The sequence below is a fragment of the Zingiber officinale genome, chromosome 4B (assembly GCF_018446385.1).
Source record: "Zingiber officinale cultivar Zhangliang chromosome 4B, Zo_v1.1, whole genome shotgun sequence".
NCBI lineage: Eukaryota > Viridiplantae > Streptophyta > Magnoliopsida > Zingiberales > Zingiberaceae > Zingiber > Zingiber officinale.
This window is the reverse complement of record NC_055993.1, coordinates 70,292,123-70,317,959: the sequence shown is the minus strand read 5'-3', so window position 1 is coordinate 70,317,959 and position 25,837 is coordinate 70,292,123. Positions and strand designations below refer to the sequence as shown.

The 25,837-nt window shown below is 39.4% G+C and overlaps 1 non-coding gene across 1 annotated transcript; it reads left to right on the top strand.

The window, feature by feature from the left end:
- Positions 1–3,702: 3,702 nt before the first annotated feature.
- On the top strand, positions 3,703–3,808 carry LOC121978921. Its single transcript, XR_006111245.1, has one exon. It is a non-coding gene; the product is annotated as a small nucleolar RNA R71 (small nucleolar RNA).
- The last annotated feature ends 22,029 nt before the right edge of the window (positions 3,809–25,837 follow it).

Sequence of the window (25,837 nt, the reverse complement as noted above, 5' to 3'; positions counted from 1 at the left end):
GAATCTTGCTTCTCATGAAGTGATTCTAGAGACGTACGAAAATCTGAAAAATCAAACCTAGAAGATCTCGTGCCATATGCAAAAGAATGCCTAGCAGGCTCCATAAAACTAGAAGGCTGCATATGTCCAGATGACAAGGGTTCATTATGTGGCTCAGTGTCTCCAGGTATAGAAGGGTTATCCTCAAAATCTAACTCAGAAATTACCCAATTAGCCCGGTTACGAATAGTAGTTCGTTCAGGAAAAGGAAGTGGTAAAGGAGAACCACTCCTCCTAGGAAACGCGAAACCATTCTCATCCCGAACGATCATTTTCATAGCAAGACATGTATCAATGTCAATCATGTCATTACCATGAATTATTTCCAACCCATCAACATCAAGATTTAAATTACAAGCTATTCGGGTAATCAAACCACCAAAAACAATTGATCCCGATGATGCCCTAGCTGATCTCAATAAGGTTTGAACAAAATGAAAACCAGAGTCAAATTCAACCTTATAAAGCATAGCCCATAAAGCATAAAGCTCTATCTTCTTAACCACCCCATCACTCTCTCCCCTACCAAAAATAGTTTTACTCATGACTCTATGTAGATACCTAAAGATGGGGTTTTGCATATGGGAGGCCTTAGCTCTTGAAGGCTCATAAGGTTGATCTAACCCAGTTATTGCATTCCAAAAATGATTCCAATTAAACCTTGGATCAAACCTACGAGGGCTACCGGTGGTTATTCCAAAACAAGAATTAAAGTCACTAAATGCCCATAGAAATTCTTGATTCATTAATCTAAAAGAGATTTTTCCAAAATAATCATCTTCATTAGTAAAATGGACATCCAATGAACTTAAAAATTCCAAAACAAGACAAGGATATGTAGGCAAATGTGTGTACATAATATCACTCTAATCCAAAAACCCAATCATCAAATCTACATCTTCCCTAATTCCAAGCATATCAAGAACAGTTGGGTCCATATATCTAGTACACACTATCTTTCTATTGACAAGAATTGCAAATCTAGTTACTTGATCATCATTTCTGAACACAATATTGAATTCATTGTCATTACCTTCGTTGCGTGAAGTCCTTTTGCCTTTGCCCTTCACTGGTTGTTTTCCTTTGTCTCTTGATGGCTCCTTCTCTTTTTCCCCACTAGATCCACCACCTCCTTTGCGAAATCTCTTCAAAATATTGGACATCTTGATGAGTTTAGATAGGGGAAGAATTATCTAGAGTTGTGGAACTCAAAGAACAAAACTTCAAAGAACAAAAGATCTTAGGTTAAGAGAACAAAAGTCCAAGTCTTAGAGAGGAGGAGAATCGGATCTAAAAGATCTAGAGAGATTAGAGAGGAGTTTTTAAGAAATTGGGAGAGAAAGATATGTTTTGGAGAGTTGGGGGTGTGCGGAACACGGCCAAGATCTGGCCGTGTGAGGTAGGAGGTAGACTTTAATAGTTCTCCTACACGGGCCGTGTAGATCTACACGGCCTCCCCATCTTTCCTCTCGGGAATCTTTGCACGGGCCGTGTAGATCCACACGGCCTCCCCCTCTTCCTTCTCTAGATTCCTCGCACGGCCGTGTCTGGGACACGGCCTCTCCATCTTTCCTCTCGGGAATCTTTGCACGGCCGTGTCTATGACACGGCCTATACCTTTTTCCTCTCGGGAGATCCCACATGGCCGTGTCTGGATGACACGGCCCAAACACTTCCCTTCTCTGCAACCTTTGCCTGGCCGTGTATAGCACACGGCCGACTGTTTTGCACCTAACCTGAAAACAAAATCAAAAGAATGCATCAAACTAAAAGAAATTACAATACAAATCAAAACTAACTAAAAGAACCCTTGGGTTGCCTCCCAAGAAGCGCTTGTTTAAGGTCTTTAGCTCGACCAAACTTAATCATTCGCTCCTTTTCCTCGCCCTTGGAGGACAGATATACTTTTCATTTCTGTTGGGAGATCTTCTCCCAACATCTTCCACCACATTGTCTCCTTCATTTGGTGGCCTTCCATGAGGATGGAAATTCCATTCCTCAAGTTTATAAATGCTTGTCCTGCTACAAGCATTTAAAAGAGACGAGACATGGTTAGAGATATTAGATAAATCATATTCCAGCTTTTCCTTACCAATTACCAAAGAAAGCTTATGATTTTTGACATCAATTATAGCTCCAGCTGTAGCAAGGAAAGGTCTTCCTAATATGATAGGAATCCTAGGGTCCTCTTCCATGTCCAACACGACAAAATCTGTGGGAATAACATTCCCATCCACCTCTACCGGCACATCCTCTATAATACCCAAAGGGTACCTGCAGGAATGATCGGCAAGTTGAAGTGCCATAGTAGTAAGTTTAATGTTTTTGAGACCTAATTTATTACAAATTAAATAGGGAATGAGGCTAACACTCGCCCCCGAATCACAAAAAGCTTTTTCAAAAAATTCTTTTCCTATGTTGCAAGGAATATAAAAGCTCCCTGGGTCCTTCAGTTTTGGAGAAGTGTTCTTCTCAAAAATAGCACTACATTCCTCACTAAGCGCAATGGTCTCGACCTCTCCTCTTCTTCTCTTATTTGACATGAGATCCTTCAGAAATTTGGCAAATCTAGGCATTTGTAGAATAGCATCAATAAGAGGTACCTCTACACAAATTTCCTTAACCTTTTCTAGAAACTTGCCAAATTCTTCATCCTTCTTGAGCATTGTAAGTCTCTGAGGAAAAGGGACATTGCTCTGATGGTTCAGTGGAAGAGTCTCTTCAACCTCAATGGTACTCTCCTCATTAGCTTGAATCTGATTCGGTATAGGAGGAGGGAGCTTTTCTTCTTTTTGTATCCCTTTTGAAGCAGTCACTTGGGAGTCTCCCAAGGTCCGTCCGCTCTTAAGCTCAATCCTATTGCAATGCTCCATAGGATTCACATCAGGTTTTCCTGGAAGTTGTCCTGGTGCTCTGGATGATGAGGAAGCTAGTTGGGCAATTTGACTATCCTGAATCTTTTGATGCTTTTCAGAATTATCCATTCTCTGAATGAGCTTTGCTATATCTTGCTTCATTTCATTCTGAGTTGAGATAATTTCTTCAAGCATCTTTTCAACATTTGACTTTGGTAAGCCTTGAGAAGATAGATGTTGAAAATTTTGTTGCCCAACTTGAAAATTTGGTCTTGCCCCCATAGATGGTCCTTGATCTTGGTTATTTCTGTAAGAAAAATTTGGATGACTCTTCCATCCAGGGTTATAAGTATTTGAGTATGGGTTGTTCTGCCTTTGATTGTAACTCATGATTGCATCACATTGTTCAAGTTGATTGATTTGTGCAGTGATAGCTCCCAATGGACATGAGTCATTTGAATGCTCTGAACTCCCACATACTTCACAAGATGTACTAATAACATTGACTATATTAGCACTAGTTCCCATATTCTCAAATTTCTTTGTAAGAGCGTCCAATTTTGCAGACAAAAGAGTGACTGCATCTACATCAAACTTCCCTGATGCTTTAATTGTGGGGTTTACAGAGGAATAGCCACCACTTCTTTCATTTGCCCATTGATGATGATTTTGTGCTACACTTTCAATGATTTCTTCGGCTTCATCTAAGCTTTTGTTCATAAGTGCCCCTCCAGCAGCTGAATCAAGGGACACTTTGGTATGATAATTGATACCATTGTAAAAAGTGTGCAACACTAACCATCTTTCCAACCCATGATGTGGGCATTGTCTGAGCATACTATTATATCTATCCCATGCTTCAAAAAGAGATTCTGAGTCAGTTTGCTTGAAGCTTGCAATTAAATTCCTCATATGAGCTGTTTTGCTTGGTGGATAGAACTTATCAAGAAACTATTGCTCACACTGCTCCCAAGTGGTGATGCTATTAGGGGCCAAAGAATTCAGCCATTGCTTTTCCCTATCTCTTAGAGAAAACCCAAATAATAATAATCTAACTGCATCTGAAGGAACTCCATTCATTTTCATGGTACCACATATTTCATAAAAGACCTCTAAGTGTTGATTAGGGTCCTCATGAGGTCCTCCACCAAATTGGTTCTGCTGCACCATAGATATGATTGCGGGTTTGATCTCAAAGTTATTAGCTTCCACTAAAGGTCTTGAAATACTAGATCGAAAACCTCTCGCATAGGGTGCTGCATAATCCTTAAATGGTCTATTTGCCATATTCAAATGTTCCTGTTCTTCAATTTGCCTTTGCAGAATTCTTCTTTTATGGAAAGTTCTATCAATCTCAGGGTCAAAAGGAAAGAATTCCCCTGCAAAGTTAGATCTTCGCATACACAAGAACAAGATAGCAGATACCAATTCGACACAAAAAGAAAAATAGAAGAATCAAAAATGCAGAATTGAGTTTGTACAAAAAGAATTAACAAGAAGTGAAAGTTATACAAGAAAGTAAAAAAAAAAAAACAGAAATCTAATGATTAGTTACAACTATGCAATATGAAAGGAAAACAAACGTTATGTTTAGTCTAACTCAATTGATAATTCCTAATGTTATAGCGCAGTCCCCGGCAACGGCGCCAAAAACTTGTTACGCTCTGCAAGTGTACGGAAATGTCGCAAGTAATATAAAAGATTATCGTATCCATAGGGATTGGAATAAGCACTAGAAATGTCTCAATGCGAATTAGCTAAACAACTATCCAATCGTTTCAAAAGCAAAGTAAAGGTAAACAAATCTAGTATTAGAGATCAACAAACAAGAGTTTAGTGTTTTGGGTTATGATAAAGGGAGATTCTAGGAGTTTCGGTTTCTTTGTAAGATTTCTTGAATGTAAATGGTTCACCAATTCTTATTCCTCAATTGCCAAACATGTAGAAAGTTGCCGGTTCCCTCTTGCAATAGACAACCGGCTAAGGACTGAGAAATGTATCTAAATAGGATTAATTAGACATGAACCTACGTTGTCCTTACACAGAAGCGCACCTATTACAATGTCTTCCTCGGATATCAACATAGAAGTCCACAACTTATTAATCTATAAAGATACAAGAAGCTAATCATAGAATCCATCCTACTCTCTTGAATATTCCTATTTCCTCTTCAAGATTATCTCTCAAACGTCCTTACACGGGCTTGCACCTGTCACGTGGATCCCTCGGATGATCGAGTGAGAGTTTATCCTTACCAAGTCCATAAGAAATCCAAACAATCAATCAAGAATGAGAATTAAGCATAAACCACCATCAATCATTCAAGATCTAATTGATACAAGCAAGATAATGTCATTGAAACAAGAAAATGGCAAATCCATAAGAGATTACATCAATCCATCATACAAATACTCCCTTAATCCTAGAATACAAGATCTACTCCATGAATCGAGGAAGAAAACCCGAAAGAATAGAGATTACAAGCATTCCTAGAATCCCCAATCCAAGAAAATAAGAAGAGGGGAAAAGAGAAAACTTATCTACGAAGAAGCCTTGTCTTCGGATCCAATCCTCGCTCCGGAGCGGGAATCGCCAAGAACTCCCCTTGAATCGCCCAGAAATCCTCCCAAGAATGGGAGGAAACCACCAAATCTTGCCTTCTCCCAAAGGGGGAGAGATCCCCTTTCAATTCATGAAGAAGGGTTTAAATAGAGGAGGGAATCGGGCCACACGGCCCGTGACACGGCCGTGTGAGATTCACACGCCATGTCCGATTCCCTCTCTGCCGCACTGCAGTGTGACTCCACCGCCGAACCCTCTCTCGAATGCTACGTGGTGCACACGCCACACCGCTGGTCTCTGAAGTCTCACACTGTAGATCTACACGCCATGTAAGGCTTCGCTCGCTGGTTTCTTGACACTGCACGAGGTTGCGGCCTTGTCATCTTCTCTTCTGGTGCCAAACTCACACCGAGCTCCATACAGGGCCGTGTGAGGCACACGGCCCGGTGCTTTCTCCCTTCGTCTCCTCCAATGCATGCCCAAAGATGTAGATTCTTCACCAAATCGACTCCTGTGTACAGAAAATGCACAAAAAGCAGATCTCCGAACCAAAAGAGTAAATATCCTAAAAGGAAAGCTGGAAGTATAAAAATGCGTAGATCAAGCATGCTCAAAGTATGTAAATGTGCGTAAAAACATGCATAAAAGAGTATATAATCTACGCACATCACCTGTGAGTTGGAAGAGTTCGAAGCAGGACACAGTCGTTGATTCTACAATAGAGATCGAGTATATTGCTGCATCAGAGGCAGCAAAGGAGGCAGTTTGGATCCGCAAGTTCATCACTGAACATGGGGTGGTTCCTAGCATTGCTGACCCTATTGAGCTCTATTGTGACAACAATGGATCTATAGCACAGACGAAGGAACCTCGCTCACACCAGCGGACCAAACACATACTACGGCGCTTCCATCTCATTCGAGAGATTATCGAGAGAGGAGATGTGAAGATTTGAAGAGTACTCACAGAGGCTAACATCGTAAATCCCTTGACCAAGGATTTGGCACAGAGAAAGCATGATGGTCACACTAGGTCATTAGGCCTTAGAGCCTACACTGATTGGCACTAGTGCTAGTGGGAGATTGTTAGTTAGAGCCCTAGAGCCAATCATTTGATGATTGTTGTATGGACTCGTTGTATCATATTCTTGTATATAAATAAAGGCATTTGTTTTAGTTATTATACTTACTTGTATTGGTGCCAAATAACTAAGTATAATAGCGTCCTCGAGTAGAAGGTCCTTATCTATATCAATCGATTGGTTGAATCGACAATGAGATGATATAGGGAATACTACTCTTAATCATTCCTAGTCGAGTATTAACATTCAAGGACAATGTTAATGCGACGAGACTAGCATGTAGGTCAACTCGATGACTTGATCTCACAAGTCATGGATATGGAGATATCATGTTGACACATGGGTATGCATTAGAGAATGCATATTGAATGACCTGCCATGAGAAAGTATCATGGATCGTTATATGAGTGTCATATACTTTCTCATGTGGCTATTAGTATGACTACTAGTCCTTGGACCTGAGGTCACCATGGTTCCCTACATAAGGAGTTACGTACTTTGGCTTCGTCAAACGTCATCCGTAACTGGGTGGACTATAAAGGCGATTACTGGGTATGTAACAAATTATGCTGAGGGATATGAGTGTTGTAGATGGGATCTATCCCTCCTATATGACGGGAGTGACATCGATATTCTTGATAGAGTGAGACCATGAAGTGCATGGCCATGCCCAAATGAGTCAATATGAGATATTGAGCTCATTTGATTGAGTGAGTCTACTTGGAGTTCAAGATTTAGATTGATTAGAGGATGACACGGTCTATTCCTCACAATGATCAATCTAGATGTCAAAGATAGAAGGACACTTGTCATATATTGTGAGGAGTCACAATTAGTAGTCACAAGGTGATGTTGGATCTCAACATTCTTGTAACTTGGTTAGTAATGATGTGTTGCTAGATACCGCTCATTACTTATGCTTCTAAATAGGTTTAGGAGCATTGTCAACGTTACAAGAACCTATAGGGTCGCATATAAAGGACAATTAGATGGAGATTAGGTTCATTTGATGAACCTAACAGATTATGTTCATGTGATGAACCAAATTGGATTAAGAGTAATCCAAATTAGGCTAATTGAGTTGGACTCAATTTGGTTCATGTATTAAATGACTCTAATTTAGACTTAGACTCATTGAATCAATTTAATTCAATGAATAGAGATTCATTAAATTAAAATTGACTTGAACCAATAGTTAGATTTGATCAACCATGGGAGAGAAGTGGTCAAATTTGACTTGACTTGAGAGGCAGATGAAGGGTCAAGTTTGACTTGACCATTTGCCACCTCATTGGTGAGTTGACATTAAGTGGGCCAATGATGATGCTCCACATCATCATGGTTGCTTAAGTGGAATGTCACCTCATGGGAGTTACCAGGAGTTGTGACTCTTGGCATCCCATGGAGGTTACAAACCACTCAAAAGTGGCCGGCCACTTTCATTCAAGGGATAAGTTTCATTTTGTGTTGAAACTCCCATCTTCTTCCTTAAGCTCTTCTCTTCTCTCCCTCTCCTCCATGGTTACTGATCTTCTAAGGTTGCTAGCACATCCTTAGAGGTTCTCTCCATCGACTTGTTCGTGTGGATACACATAGAGGGTTGTACACTTGACAACCTCGAGATCCGGCATCAATTGGACGAGCGGGATACTCGAAGGGCTTCACATCAAGGGTGACCTTTCTTCCTTGTAGATCTAGTGTAGATCTAGGCTTAGAAACTCGTACGTGAATATTTTTTCGAAATTTTATTTCTTCGCATGGATCCGTGGCATGGGGGTTTCGGGGTTTCCGCAACGCAAAAAGCGGTTTTTGCGGCCCGAAAAACCCAACACTTCCAAGTTCCTTTCCACATGACAAGATTAGTATTTTTCTTGTGATTTATTAGAAAATTTCATAGAGGTACCATTAATTGACTTTATTGGATGTGATGCATTTCTTGACACATGCTTTATAAGGACTAATATTGTTACATCTTTTTCTTACCTTATATGCTTGCGAGGGATATCTACCTTCCATCTTTATAGGCTACTGGAGTGGATGCTTAAATTGAACTGTCTTCAACCTCCAGAGCAAATTTTTAAAAAGAATAGGGTGAAGGGAGCGGTCTTTATTTCAAGTGCAATCATTCCACTGTCAACTTGGATTTTACTTCTTAACCAACTCCAACCACCGGGAAAGACCATTTCATTACCGGCGTGGATGTTACTTCTAAATCATTTACAACCGCCTGGAATAAAGGGGAGTTCGTTCCTTATTTTTATTTTTGCTCTATACTTTTCTTTAGTTTCATACTTTACATTTGCATTTTGCTTCTATACTTTGCATGTTGTTTAGTCTAGATAGCATTTCATTTTGAATAAAACTTTCCATGATATTGTTCTAGTAATACTTTTAAGATGGTAAAAGTTCTTTAAGTTTGGCCATCAAGTTTAGGTCATTTTACATGATTGAATACTTTACTTGCATGCTATTGGTTAGTGTGGTGATGGATTCTATGTTGATTAATTGAGTTTGATTGCAAAAATTACATAGAGGGGACTACTTAAAGCCTATACTCTATTATCTTCTTGTGTGATATGCACTCATAGCAACTGGAACTCTAGAACTTGCTTAATTTCTTTTCAAAGTCTCAATAGCATATGTATGCATGGAAATTAAAGATTTTGTCATTCTTGTTCTATCATAATTTCTAATTCCTTTTCCCACAATCTTCTTGAAACATTCTCATCTAGCATTTTAATTCATAATTCTCTTTGCTTGTCATATTTCTTTTATTTCGTTGAGAGTTTTGGATTAATTGCTTGATGAGTTAGCTTGACTAGATGAACAAAGAATTAAGTGTGGGGGAGGATTTGCATGAAATCAGGGATCTTAAAGGATTTGGAGGTTTTAAGGAGTACTAAATTCTATTTTTGAAGCATAGTCTATTTTTGGCCTTGTTGTAGTTTGAAGATTCTATTGCTACAATTTTGGATTTATTGGAGTTTCAATCAGTAACCAGTAGATTGGATTGAAGCTTGGTGTTGAGTAATACATAAACCTTAATCTTGAAAGAGAATTCAAGCTATTGTATCAAAATTGATGTGCTGATTTCAGCAGTTGCTGGGACTTGGTTGGCTAATTGTTAGGAGGCTGCATGAATTTCCACTTATACTACATGGGTGCATTATTCATGAGCTGATTAGAAGAGGAGAAGCTTAAGGAATGGAGAACCAAGAATTTCTAATTTTCTAGTTTTCTGAAACTTAATTCAGAGGTTGTTGTTGTGCAGGAATTTGAAATGTTGTATCAAGTTTGTATCAATCCCTTGTCATCAGTTTTGAAACCAATGGGAAATTAAGTGAAGCTCTTGTGTTATCAAAAATAGATGGTATGTCCTTTTCATGCTTTTCAAAAACCTAATGGACAGAATTTTGAATTGTTAGAGCTGCTGAAATGGAAATGTAGCTGATGGAATGTGATTGAAGAGTAGGATTGGAAATATGTAGAGGCGGAAATGAAGGAAGACAGTGATGAATTTCAAGTTGTGAAGTGATACTTCATTCATGGATTGTAATTTGAGCTTGGAAGTTAAACAAATAAAGACAAAAGAACATGTTGCTGCAGGGATAGAAATGATCAGAGAGCAGGAAATTCATGAAATGCAGAATTCTGCAGAATGATTTGGCATTCCTATGCAGATTTGGGATCCTGTCATTTTAGTGTTAAATGAAACCTTCCCCTAAGCTCAGCTTTTCATGAATCCGGCCAAGATCACCTTGAATTCCAGCATTTGAAACTAAATTTTAGGAATCCAGAGGAAACAGTGGCAGCAGCTATCAACAAAATTGATTTTTGAACCAACTGCATATGCATTTCTTTGTGTTTTCCTTATTCTCTTCATGACCTTTCCTATTCTTTTGGAACTTAAGTAAACAAGAAATCAAAGTGTTGATACTAACCCTAGAAAACATCCGGATAAAATCATATTTCTGAAGCTGAAAATGCAATGCAGAAATCAAGAAGTTGGTATGAGTTTCAAGAGATGAATTTGAAATTTTGTTGTTGTCCATTTACTTGGATGGAATTTTAAAATGGCACATTTAAAGATGATACACTGAACTTGAGGTTGTGTTATCAAGCTACAATTTTGAAACTAAAGACTAGGTTCTGGATTTCTGAAAGTGCCAGTTGGTAAATGCAGAACCCTGATTTTTAGAGCTATAATCTGATATGTTGAAAGAAATTGCAAGGGAATGATCAAGATGCTCATCAGAGAAGAAGAGTTCAAGAAAGGGGAAGCTGATACTAGTTTCTTAAAAATTCAAGTTCTGCAGAATAAGCTGAGTTGAAGTTATATTGAAATTTCATTTTTGAAACTAAAGATCAAAGATGCAGAATCTGCAAAAGTATATCAGAAATACACTTTCCTGATCTTTGGAGTTACTTGTGCCGATTATGATGCTGGATCAAGTTGTTTGATAAGCAAGGAACAACTGAAGTAAGGACTGAATTTGATACTTGAAAGTTACCAGAGTTTAGCTATCAGTTTCATTTCTAAATCTCTTCAGTATGTTAATTCTGAAGCTTGGTTTCTGAATGTCTGAAATATAGAAATACAGGCTTGATTATGAATCAGGAAGAGAATCTGTGTGTCAAAGACTAAATCTCATTTCTTAAATTCCACTTGAAGCTAAATTCTGGAAATTCTGAGCTGAAATTAATACTTCACTACACGTCTGAAAATATGTAGAAACTTGATCGAATTTCAAGTGAATGGAGTAAAATCTTCATTGCACAGATTTTTGTAATATGTGCTTACAGATTAAGCTAATGACTCAACTTCAATGCTGAAGACAATTGAATAGAGCTGTAATTCTAAACTTCTTAAGCTAGTTACTGAAATTTGAATGTTATCACTGATAAGATTTGGAATAATAATTGAGTGCCTAGTATATTTGATGATAGCACCAAATGAAGATTTACTTGAGTGTTTGTCCTGTTAGTGCAACCTTTTCGGACGCATATACATTTATCGTGCTGTAAATAAAACCAACGGAAAGAAATAAGGAAACAGTGGATAGAAATATATCAAGCAATTAGATAGAGTGATGTGTTCTATTGTCCGAGATGGTCAATATTCTAAGTATGGGGGAGGGAACTATTCCTCATAAGGAGGGAACTATTCTACGGATGCGTGCCACAGGCTAATATTCCTATATATATATATATATATATATATATGTTAAGCGACGCTTTGTGCGCGACCGTGAGCGAAACCCGATGTGGGCTATTTGACATGACCAAAATCCAATTTTTTTAATCTCTCTCTCATCTGCATGCAACAACTTTTCTCTCTCATTTGCATGCATCAACTATAAAATTCTCAATTCTCTCTCATCTGATTGCATGCAACAATCATTGTGTTGCTAATTTTTAAAGGTGATGTAGCTGCTACAACGTTGTAGCAGCTACTACACAATAGCTGCTACAACGTTGTAGCAGCTACTACACAATAGCTGCTACACATTGTAGCAGCTTCTGTATAGTAGCTGCTATAACGTGTAGCAGTGTTATTGTATAGCTACTATGTTGTATCAACTACTGCACCGTTAAAGCGGCTACTGCACCGTTGTAGTAGCTACTGCACCGTTGTAGCAGCTTTTGCACCTTTGTAGCAGCTTCTGCATCATTGTAGCAGCTTCTGCATCGTTATAGCAGCTTTTGCACCGTTATAGCAGCTTCTACACCGTTGTAGTAGCTACTACACTGTTGTAGAAGCTAATGCATCGTTGTAATAGCTTTTGCACCGTTGTATATATATATATATATATATAGAGAGAGAGAGAGAGAGGGTGTGTAGCAGCTAATGCACCTCTGATGAACCGACTCTATATTCTAGACTTAGAGAACCCCATCTATAACATAAATACCAAGAGGTTTAAATCAAATGAAATGAGTCAAACCTATCTCTTGCACTATCGCTTAGGTCATATAAATGACAAACGCTTATCCCAGCTCCATAAAGATGGTTTGCTGGACTCATTTGATTTTGAATCATATGAGACATGTGAGTCATGCCTTCTAGGCAAGATGACCAAGACTCCCTTTAGTGGACACAGTGAGAGAGCGACTGACTTGTTAGGTCTTATACATAGTGATGTATGTGGCCCATTCAATGTCACTGCTAGAGGTGGTTATAGGTACTTCATTACATTTACTGATGACTTCAGTAGATATGGTTATGTGTACCTGATGACACATAAGTCAGAATCCTTTGAAAAGTTCAAAGAATTCAAGAATGAAGTACAAAACCAGCTTGGCAAGAGTATTAAGATACTTCGATCAGATCGATTGTTAGTTAGAGCCCTAGAGCCAATCATTTGATGATTGTATTATGGACTCATTGTATCATATTCTTATATATAAAGGCATTTTGTTTTGGTTATTATACTTACTTGTATTGGTGCCAAATAAACTAAGTATAATAACGTCCTTGAGTAGAAGGTTCTCACCTATATCAATCGGTTAGTTGAACCGATAGTGAGATGATATAGGGAACACTACTCTTAATCATTCCTAGTCAAGTATTAACATTCAGGGACAATGTTAATGTAATAAGACTAGCATGTAGGTCAACTCGATGACTTGATCTCACAAGTCATGGATATAGAGATATCAAGTTGACACATGGGTATGCATTGGAGAATGTATACTGAATGACCCACCATGAGAAAGTATCATGGATCGTTATATGAGTGTCATATACTTTCTCATGTGACTATTAGTATGACTACTAGTCCTTAGACCTGAAGTCACCATGGATCCTTAAATAAGGAGTTATATACTTTGGTTTCGTCAAACGTCACCCGTAACTGGGTGGACTATAAAGGCGATTACTGGGTATGTAACAAATTATGCAGAGGGATGTAGATGAGATCTATCCCCCCTATATGATGGGAGAGACATCGATATTCTTGATAGAGTGAGACCACGAAGTGCATGGCCATGCCCAAATGAGTCAATATGAGATATTGAGCTCATTTGATTGAGTGAGTCTACTTGGAGTTCAAGATTTAGATTGATTAGAGGATGACACGATCTATGCCTCACATTGATCAATCTAGATGTGTAGGATAGAAGGACACTTGTCATATATTGTGAGGAGTCACAATTAGTAGTCACAAGGTGATGTTGGATCTTAACATTCTTGTAACTTGGGTAGCAATGATGTATTGCTAGATACCGCTCATTACTTATGCTTCTAAATGAGTTTAGGAGCATTGCCAACGTTACAAGAATCTATTGGGTCACACACAAAGAACAAGTGGATGGAGATTAGGTTCATATGATGAACCAAGAGGATTAGATTCATGTGATGAATCAAATTGGATTAAGAGTAACCTAATTGGGCTAATTGAGTTGGACTCAAGTTGATTCATGTGTTCAATGAGTCTAATTTAGATTATGACTCATTGAATCAATTTAATTAAATAAATTAGATTCATTATATTAAATTGGCTTGAATTAAATGGTTGGATTAGATCAACCATGAAAGAGATTAAGTCAAGTTTGACTTGACTTGAGTGGAAGAGGAAGAGTCAAGTTTGACTTGACTTTATGCCACATCATTTGTGACTTGGCATTAGGAGAACTAATGATGATGTGCCACATCATCACATGTGCCACCTCATGGAGGTTACAACTATTCTCTTTAATGGCCTCCACATTAATTGTGATTAATGTGAAGGGGGTTACACCACTTGTAGTGGTCGACCACTTGAGAAAAAAAAGAGAAGTTTTTCTTTTGGTGAGTAACTCTCATTCAAGTCATCTTCCTCCTCCTAAGCTCTCTTCTTGATCCTTCTCTTCTCTTGGCCGTGGTTTTCAAGCAAGGGAGAAGAAAGGAGAGTGAATTTAATCCAAGAAGAAAGGTTAGTGAAAGTCACATAGAGATTTTAGAGGAGTGTGTTCTCTTCTTTTCCTTTCTTCTTCTTCCAATCCCATCCGAGAGCATCAAGAAGTGCTAGCACACTTGTAGTGTTCTCTTCTCCATCCTTGTGTGTTAGAGAACACATCTTGTTCGTGTGGATACTTCTAGAGAGTTGTCTACTTTGACAACTAGAGATCCGGCATCTCCTTAGACAAGCGGGACTCGCGAAGGGCACGCATCGAAGGTATAAGATTTTCTCCATGTAGATCTAAGTGTAGATCTAGGTAAACTCGTACTCGTAATTTTGAATGATTTTTATTTGCACGGATCCGTTGGCTAGGGAGTTTCGGGGTTTTCGTGACGCGAAAAAGCGGTTTTCGCGGCCCGAAAAACCCAACATCGAGGTGGAGAATACCTTAGCCATGAGTTTCGTGACCATCTAGTTGAGTGTGGGATTCTATCCCAACTCACTCCTCCTGGAACACCATAGTGGAATGGTGTATTCGAAAGGAGAAATCGTACCCTATTAGATATGGTACGGTCTATGATGAGTCACACAGATCTTCCTACATCTCTTTGGGGATATTCACTAGACACAGCAGCTTTCATTCTCAACCGAGTTCCATCTAAGGCTGTAATAAAGACACCATATAGGATATGGACTGGGAGAGATGCCCAGGTGTCTTTTATGAGGATTTGGGGTTGTGAGGCTTACGTTAGACGTCAAATCACGGACAAATTGGGGTCCAAATCTAAAAAAGTGCTATTTTATTGGATATCCCAAGGAAACGAAGGGATATTACTTCTACATTCCTAGTCAACACAAAGTAGTTGTGGCTAAGATTGGGGTTTTTCTAGAAAGGGACTTTGTTTCTAGAAAAATTGGTGGAAGTACGTTCAATCTTGAAGAAGTTCAGGATATGGACCATAGCACTGAAGCCTTAATGGAAGTTGAATTGGAACCAGAAAGTTTTGTGGATGATGAGATTGTTCCACAAAGAGATGAGGAACAACAACCAGTTCAAGTAGACATACCTCTTCGCAGGTCTGAAAGGGTACGTCGTCAACCTGAGAGATACTCATTTCTCTTGTTTGACCATGATGACGCTATGCTCATTGAGAATGAGCCTACCTCTTATCAGGAAGTTGTGATGAGACCAGATTATGAGAAATGGCTAGAGGCCATGAGATCCAAAATGGAATCCATGTACACCAACTAAGTATGGACTTTGGTTGATCCACCTGAAGGGGTAAAACTCATTGGGTGTAAGTGGGTCTTTAAGAGAAAGACTGACATGGATGGACTTATATATAAGGGTCGTCTGCTAGCTAAAGGTTTCAAGCAAATTCATGGTATTGACTATGATGAAACCTTTTCTCCAGTAGCGATGTTTAAGTCCATTCAGATCATGCTTGCTATTGCACCATACCACGATTATGAGATCTGGCAGATGGATGTCAAAATCGCATTTCTGAATGGAAACCTGCTCGAGGATGTGTACATGACACAACCTTAGGGTTTTGTAGATCCACAGCATACTGGCAGAGTATGCAAGTTGCATAAGTCCATTTATGGATTAAAGCAAGCTTCTCGGAGCTGGAATCTTCGATTCGATGGTGCAATCAAACAGTTTGGTTTTATCAAGAATGAAGATGAACCTTGTGTCTACAAGAAGGTTGTAGGGAGCACAGATGTCTTCCTTGTATTGTATGTGGATGACATACTACTCATTGGGAACGACATCCCTTTGCTGTAGTCTGTAAAGACTTGGCTAGGGAATTGTTTCTCAATGAAGGACTTAGGTGAAACAACCCGTATTCTAGGCATAAAGATCTATAGAGATAGATCTAAGAGATTGCTTGGCCTAAGTCAGAGTACATATATTGACAAGGTATTACTACGGTTTGCCATGCAGAACTCCAAGAAGGGATTTCTGCCGATGTCACATGGTGTGAGTCTTTCAAAGACTCAAAGTCCCACTTTTAGAGAGGAGAGACACTGCATGGATACGATCCCATATGCCTCAGCCATAGGATCTATCATGTACGCCTTGCTATGTACTCGTCCTGATGTTTCGTATGCTTTGAGCATGACGAGCAGATACCAGTCAAATCCAGGTGAAAGTCACTGGATAGCAGTCAAAAATATTCTTAAGTACTTAAGAAAGATTAAAGAATATTTTTTGATATATGGAGGCGATGATGAGCTAGCTGTAAAGGGTTATAGTGATGGCAGCTTCCAAAAAGTCCAGGATGATTATAGATCACAATCTGGGTTCGTGTTTTGCATAAATGGTGGTGCTGTGAGCTGGAAGAGTTCAAAGCAAGACATAGTTGCTGATTCTACAATAGAGGCCGAGTATATTGCTGCATCAGAGGCAGCAAAGGAGGCAGTTTGGATCCACAAGTTCATTACTGAGCTTGGGGTGGTTCCTAGCATAGCTTATCCGATAGAGCTCTATTGTGACAACAATGGAGCAATTGCCCAGTCTAAGGAACCTCGCTCACACCAGCGGACCAAACACATACTACGGCGCTTTCATCTCATTCGAGAGATCATCGATAGAGGAGATGTGAAGATTTGCAGAGTACCCACAGAGGCTAACATCGCAGATCCCTTGACCAAGGCTTTGGCACAGAGAAAGTATGACTGTCACACTAGGTCATTGGGCCTTAGAGCCTACACTGATTGGCACTAGTGCTAGTAGGAGATTGTTAGTTAGAGCCCTAGAGCCAATCATGTGATGATTATTGTATGGACTCATTGTATCATATTCCTATGTATATAAAGATATTTGTTTTGGTTATTATACTTACTTGTATTGGTGCCAAATAACTAAGTATAATAGCATCCTCGAGTAGAAGGTCCTTATCTATATCAATCGATTGGTTGAATCGATAGTGAGATGATATAGAGAACACTATTAATCATTCCTAGTCAAGTATTAACATTCAGAGACAATGTTAATGTGATGAGACTAGCATGTAGGTCAACTCGATGACTTGATCTCACAAGTCATGGATATAGAGATATCAAGTTTGCACATGGGTATGCATTAGAGAATGTATACTGAATGACCCGTCATTAGAAAGTATCATGGATCGTTATATGAGTGTCATATACTTTCTCATGTGGCTATTAGTATAACTATTAGTCCTTGGACCTGAAGTCGCCACGGTTCCCTACATAAGAAGTTGCATACTTTGGCTTCGTCAAACGTCACCCGTAACTGGATGGATTATAAAGCCGATTACTGGGTATATAACAAATTATGCGGAGGGATGTGAGTGATGTAGATGGGATCTATCCCTCCTATATAACGGGAGTGACATCGTTATTCTTGATAGAGTGAGACCACTAAGTGCATGGCCATGCCCAAATGAGTCAATATGAGATATTGAGCTCATTTGATTATAGTGAGTCTACTTGGAGTTCAAGATTTAGATTGATCAGAGGATGACACTGTCTATGCCTCAAATTGATCAACCTAGATGTTAAGGATAGAAGGGCGCTTGTCATATATTGTGAAGAGTCACAATTAGTAGTCACATGGTGATGTTGGATCTCAACATTCTTGTAATTTGGGTAGTAATGATGTGTTGCTAGATATCGCTCATTACTTATGCTTCTAAATGGGTTTAGGAGCATTGCCAACGTTACAATAACCTATAGGGTCACACACAAAGGGTAATTATATGGAGATTAGGTTCATATGATAAATCAAGAGGATTAGGTTCATGTGATGAACCAAATTGGATTAAGAGTAATCCAAATTAAACTAATTGAGTTGGACTCAATTTGGTTCATGTGTTAAATGAGTCTAATTTGGACTTGGATTCATTGAGTCAATTTAATTCAATGAATAAGATTCATTAAATTAAAATTGACTTGAACCAATGGTTAGATTTAATCAACCATGAGAGAGAAGATGTCAAGTTTGACTTGACTTGAGAAGGGAAGATGAAAGGTCAAGTTTGACTTGACCAATACCACCTCATTTGTGAGTTGGCATAGTGTGGGCCAATGATGATGTTCAACATCATCAAGGTTAGAACATGTGTGTGCCACCTCATGAGTGAGATCAAGAGTTGTGACTCTTGATATCCCATGGAGGTATATAACCTCTTTCTAAGGTGGCCGGCCATTTTTATTCCATGAGTTACAATTGTGTAAACTCATTCAAGTCATCTTCTTCCTCCTTGCTTTTTCTTCTCTCCCTCTCCTCCACCTTGGCCGAAACCTTCAAGAGTGATAGCACACTTTAAGGTTTCTTCTCCATTTTTGCTCGTGTGGATATACATAGAGGGGTGTTCACTTGACACCCTTGAGATCTGACAAATTTTGGACGAGCGAGATAATGGATGGGCTTCGCATCAAAGGTATAACTTCTCTACCATGTAGATCTAGTGTAGATATAGGATTCGAAAACATGTACACAAAATTTTTAATCCTCGCTCTGATACCACTGTTGGGACTTTCGGGCCGTAAAAACCGCTTTTTGCGTTGCGGAAATCCCGAAGTTCCATGCCACCGGATCCCTCGTAACTCCTCTTCGAGTGGACCTTCCATAGCTCCATTTTGTACATTACAAAGATGAAACTCGAGTTACATTCGAGTCTAAAACTATTTTACAATAGGAATATTAAAAGAAGGAGGGTGCGAGCAACACGTGGCGGTCAAGGGGAGGAGCTTGGAGAAGCTGTTGATCCTAGGTTGACCATCCGATCGTCTCATTGGCTTGAGAAGATCGTAGTAGGGCCATGACTAATCACAATTTAATTAATTGCTTGTGTGTGTGTATGTGATGCATGCTAGAATATAGTAATTAGTTAGTGCCTTAACAATTAGATTAGATCTAAATCGCGTATATGACGCACCACGATTAGATTAGATCTAAATCGCATATATGATACACATCAACGATTAGATTAGATCTTAATCGCGTCAACTCAAAATGCCTACCATGCCGTGATACTCATCACTACATCGATCACATGTTGTTGTTGAATCTGCCAAAGCAAAGCAATGCATATTATCTTGGTAGGGTGCGGAGGGACAATCTTGGTCCCGCCTATCAAAGCTTGGGTGAGTACAAACTCAATTAGATTGAGTATAACTAGTTAACTCAATTTGATCAGGTATAACTATAGGCATTTTCCAACAGTTGAAAGATAGGATAAAAATCACGTTTATACTAAATCTTGGGTGATTTAGCCAAAGCTAACTCAAGTTTTAATATAAATGAGGATCTTGATCCTATAAACAAGAGTTGCATAGAGATGTAATTGATAATTAGTTATCTACCGATCATACTAAGTCTTGGGCGATTTAGCCAAAGCTAACTCAAGGCATAGTATGATGTGGATCTTGTCCCGCATGAATTATAGCCCATTAGTATGAATCTAGTAGTGTGGTTTAACCACATCCATGACTTGATTCTACAAAAGTTCTATAATTCAGTGGGAGCATCATTTAGTTAAATGCCTAATTAAATAATAAATGAACTATAATATTTACTTTCTGCATTATTTCTGTTGTAGATTGTCATGTCGACAAACACGAACACTTTCTCCCTGCATTCTGTCCTTGACAAGGACAAGCTCAATGGAGCTAATTTCCTGGACTGGTATAGGAATCTGAGAATTGTTCTCACACAAGAAAGAAAACTGTACGTCCTGGAGCTGCCCATTCCGGAGGCACCTCATGCTACTGCCACGCGAGCCGACCGAGATGCTTATAAGAAGCATCAAGATGATGCATTAGATGTGTCATGTCTCATGCTCGCGACCATGAACTCTGAGCTTCAGAAGCAACATGAATTGATGTCTGCTTATGATATGGTTGAACATCTTTGTCAACTATATTAAGGACAAGCGAGGCATGAGAGATTCGAGATCTCCAAGGTACTGTTTCAGTGCAAGATGCAAGATGGGACTCCCGTAGGTCCATATGTGCTCAAGATGATTGGGTACATAGAAAATCTACAGAGGTTGGGATTTCCCCTTGGCCAAGAGCTGGCCACTAACTTGATCTTGCAATCCTTGTCGGAGAGCTATAGTCAATTCGTCATGAACTACAACATGAACGAAATTGACAAGCCACTGCCCGAGCTGCTAAGCATGTTGAGAACTGCTGAGCTAAACCTTAAGAAGGTAAAGCCCAACTCCATTTTGATGGTGCAAAATGGAAAAGGCAAGGGCAAGACTAAAGGTAAGGGAAAGTCCCAAGCCAAGGGTAAAGGCAAGACACTGAAACCCAAAGGAGGGGTCGTCAAGGATGCTACCTGCTTCCACTGCAGTCAGACCGAGCACTGGAAGAGGAACTGCAAAGTTTACCTGGAAGATCTTAAGAAGAAGAGAAGTGAGACTTCTACTTTAGGTATATATATTATAAAAGTTAATCTCTCTATTTCTTCATCATGGGTATTAGATACCGGATGTGCTTCTCACATTTGTACTAATGTGTAGGCGTTGAGAAATAGCAGGGCATTGACGAAGGGCGAGGTGGACCTACGAATAGGCAATGGAGCACGGGTTGCTGCAGTTGCTGTAGGGACTTACTATCTATCTTTGCCCTCTGGCCTTGTACTAGAACTAGATGAATGTTGTTATGTGCTGCTCTTACTAAGAACATAATTTCAGTTTCTTGTTTGGACAAGAAAGGTTTTTCATTTAAAATAAAGAACAAATGTTGTTCAGTTTATTTAAATGATATGTTCTATTGTAGTGCACCTCTGATGAACCGACTCTACATTCTAGACTTAGAGAACCCCATCTATAACATAAATACCAAGAGGTTCAAATCAAATGAAATGAACCAAACCTATCTCTGGCACTGTCGCTTAGGTCATATAAATGACAAACGCTTATCCCAGCTCCATAAAGATGGTTTGCTGGACTCATTTGATTTTGAATCATATGAGACATGCGAGTCATGCCTACTAGGCAAGATGACCAAGACTCCCTTTAGTTAACATAGCGAGAGAGCGACTGACTTGTTAGGACTTATACATAGTGATGTATGTGGCCCTTTCAATGTCGCTGCCAGGGGTGGTTATAGGTACTTCATTACATTTACTGATAACTTCAGTAGATGTGGTTATGTGTATCTGATGACAAATAAGTCAGAATCCTTTGAAAAGTTTAAAGCATTCAAGAATGAAGTACAAACCCAGCTTAACAAGAGTATTAAGATACTTCGATCAGATCGAGGTGGTGAATACCTTAGCCATGAGTTTCGTGACTATCTAGCTGAGTATGGGATTCTATCCCAGCTCACTCCTCCTGGAACACCACAGTGGAATGGTGTATTCGAAAGGAGGAATCGTACCCTATTAGATATGGTACAGTCTATGATGAGTCACACAGATCTTCTTATATCTCTTTGGGGCTATGCTCTAGACACGGCAACTTTTATACTCAACCGAGTTCCATCCAAGGCCGTGATAAAGACACCATATAGGATATGGACTGGGAGAGATGCCCAGGTGTCTTTTATGAGGATTTGGGGTTGTGAGGCTTACATTCGATGTCAAGTCTTGGACAAATTGGGGCCCAAATCTGAAAAGTGCTATTTTATTGGATATCCCAAGGAAACGAAGGGATATTACTTCTACATTCCTAGTCAACACAAAGTAGTTGTGGCTAAGACTGGGTTATACTAGAAAGGAACTTTGTTTCTAGAAAATTTAGTGGGAGTATGATCAATCTTGAAAAAGTTTAGGATATGGAACATAGCACTGAAGCCTTGATAGAAGTTGAACTGGAACCACAAAGTGTTGCGGATGATGAGATTGTTCCACAAGAAGTTGAGGAACAACAACCAGTTCAAGTAGACATACCTCTTCGCAGGTCTGATAGGGTACGTCATCAGCCTGAGAGATACTCATTTCTCTTGTCTGGCCATGATGATGCTATGCTCATTGAGAATGAGCCTACCTCTTATCAGAAAGCTGTGATGAGACCAGATTCTGAGAAATGGCTAGAGGCCATGAGATCCGAAATGGAATCCATGTACACCAACCAAGTATGGACTTTGGTTGATCCACCTGAAGGGGTAAAATCCATTGGATGTAAGTGGGTCTTTTAGAGAAAGACTGACATGGATGGACTTATATATAAGGGTCATCTGCTAGCTAAAGGTTTCATGTAAATTCATGGTATTGACTATGATGAAACCTTTTCTCCAGTAGCGATGTTTAAGTCCATTCGGATCATGCTTGATATTGCAGTATACCACGATTATGAAATCTGGTAGATGGATGTCAAAACTACGTTTTTGAATGGAAACCTGCTCGAGGATGTGTACATGACACAACCTGAGGGTTTTGTAGATCCACAGCAAACTGGCAGAGTATGCAAGCTACATACGTCCATTTATGGATTAAAGCAAGCTTCTCGGAGCTGGAATCTTCGATTCGATGATGTAATCAAACAGTTTGGTTTCATCAAAAATAAAGATGAACCTTGTGTCTATAAGAAGGTTGTAGGGAGCACAGATGTCTTCCTTGTATTGTATGTGGATGACATACTACTCATTGGGAACGACATCCCTTTGCTGCAGTCTGTAAAGACTTGGCTAGGGAATTGTTTCTCAATGAAAGACTTAGGTGAAGCAACCCGTATTCTAGGCATAAAGATCTATAGAGATAGATCTAAGAGATTACTTGGTCTAAGTCAGAGTACATATATTGACAAGGTATTACTACGATTTGCCATGCAGAACTCCAAGAAGGGATTACTGCCGATGTCACATGGTGTGAGTCTTTCGAAGACTCAAAGTCCCTCTTTTAGAGAGGAGAGAGACTGCATGGATACGATCCCTTATGCCTCAGCCATAGAATCTATCATGTACGTCATGCTATGTACTCGTCCTGATGTTACGTATGCTTTGAGCATGACGAGTAGATACCAGTCAGATCCAGGTGAAAGTCACTGGATAGCAGTCAAGAATATTCTTAAGTGCTTAAGAAAGACTAAAGAATATTTCTTGATATATGGAGGCGATGATGAGCTAGCTGTAAAGGGTTATAGTGATGGCAGCTTCCAAAAAGACCAGGATGATTATAGATCGCAGTCTGTGTTCGTGTTTTGCATAAATGGTGGTGTTGTGAGCTGAAAGAGTTCAAAGCAGGATACAGTTGCTGATTCTACAACAGAGGCTGAGTATATTTCTGCATCAGAGGCAGCAAAGGAGACAGTTTGGATCCGTAAGTTCATTACTGAGCTTAGGGTGGTTCCTAGCATAGCTGATCTGATAGAGCTCTATTGTGACAACAATAGATCAATTACCCAGTCTAAGGAACCTCGCTCACACCAGCGGACCAAACACATACTACGGCACTTTCATCTCATTCGAGAGATCATCGATAGAGGAGATGTGAAGATTTGAAGAGTACCCACAGAGGCTAACATCGCAGATCCCATGACCAAGGCTTTGGCACAGAGAAAGCATGATGGTCACACTAGGTCATTGGGCCTTAGAGCCTACACTGATTGGCACTAGTGCTAGTGGGAGATTGTTAGTTAGTGCCCTAGAACCAATCATATGATGATTGTTGTATGAACTCATTGTATCATATTCCTATGTATATAAAGGCATTTGTTTTGGTTATTATACTTACTTGTATTGGTGCCAAATAACTAAGTATAATAGCGTCCTTGAGTAGAAAGTTCTTATCTATATCAATCGATTGGTTGAATCGATAGTGAGATGATATAGAGAACACTACTCTTAATCATTCCTAATCAAGTATTAACATTCAAGGACAATGTTAATGCGACGAGACTAGCGTGTAGGTCAACTCGATGACTTGATCTCATTAGTCATGGATATAGAAATATCAAGTTGACACATGGGTATGCATTGGAGAATGTATATTGAATGACCCGTCATGAGAAAGTATCATGGATCGTTATATGAGTGTCATATATTTTCTCATATGGCTATTAGTTTGACTATTAGTCCTTGGACCTGAAGTCACCATGGTTCCCTACATAAGGAGTTGCATACTTTGGCTTCGTCATACGTCACCCGTAACTGGGTGGACTATAAAGGCGATTACTAGGTATGTAACAAATTATACGGAGGGATGTGAGTGATGTAGATGGGATCTATCCCTCGTATATAACGGGAGTGGCATCATTATTCTTGATAGAGTGAGACCACTAAGTGCATGGTCATGCCCAAATGAGTCAATATGAGATATTGAGCTCATTTGATTATAGTGGGTCTACTTGGAGTTCAAGATTTAGATTGATCAGAGGATGACACCGTCTATGCCTCAAATTGATCAACCTAGATGTCAAGGATAGAAGGACACTTATCATATATTGTGAAGAGTCACAATTAGTAGTCACAAGGTGACGTTGGATGTCAACATTCTTATAACTTGGGTAGTAATGATGTGTTGCTAGATACCACTCATTACTTGTGCTTCTAAATGGGTTTAGGAGCATTGCCAATGTTACAAGAACCTATAGGATCACACACAAAGGGCAATTAGATGGAGATTAGGTTCATATGATGAACCAAGAGGATTAGGTTCATGTGATGAACCAAATTGGATTAAGAGTAATCGAAATTAAACTAATTGAGTTAGACTCAATTTGGTTCATGTATTAAATGAGTCTCATTTGGACTTGGATTCATTGAGTCAATTTAATTCAATGAATAAGATTCATTAAATTAAAATTGACTTGAACCAATGGTTAGATTTGATCAACCATGGGAGAGAAGAAGTCGAGTTTGACTTGACTTGAGAAGGGAAGATGAAAGGTTAAGTTTGACTTGACCAATGTCACCTCATTTGTGAGTTGGCATAGTGTGGGCCAATGATGATGTTCCACATCATCAAGGTTAGCACATGTGTGTGCCACCACATGAGGAAGATCAAAAGTTGTGACTCTTGATATCTCATGGAGGTATATAACCTCTTTCTAAGGTGGCCAACCATTTTTATTCCATGAGTTACAATTGTGTAAACTCATTCAAGTCATCTTCTTCCTCCTTGCTTTTTCTTCTCTCCCTCTCCTCCACCTTGGTCGAAACCTTCAAGAGTGCTAGCACACTCTAAGGGTTCTTCTCCATTTTTGCTCGTGTGGATACACATAGAGGGGTGTTCACTTGACACACTTGAGATCCGACAAATTTTGGACGAACGGGATAAGCGAAGGGCTTTGCATCAAAGGTATAACTTCTCTACCATGTAGATCTAGTGTAGATCTAGGATTAGAAAACATGTACATGAAAATTTTAATCCTCACATGGATCCGGGTTCATGGATTTTCTGGGTTTCCGCAACACAAAAAGTGGTTTTTACTGCCCGAAAGTCCCAACAGATGTAGGGGAAGTCCTGAGTAGGTTAGTGATCTGATGCTTGAGGGGAG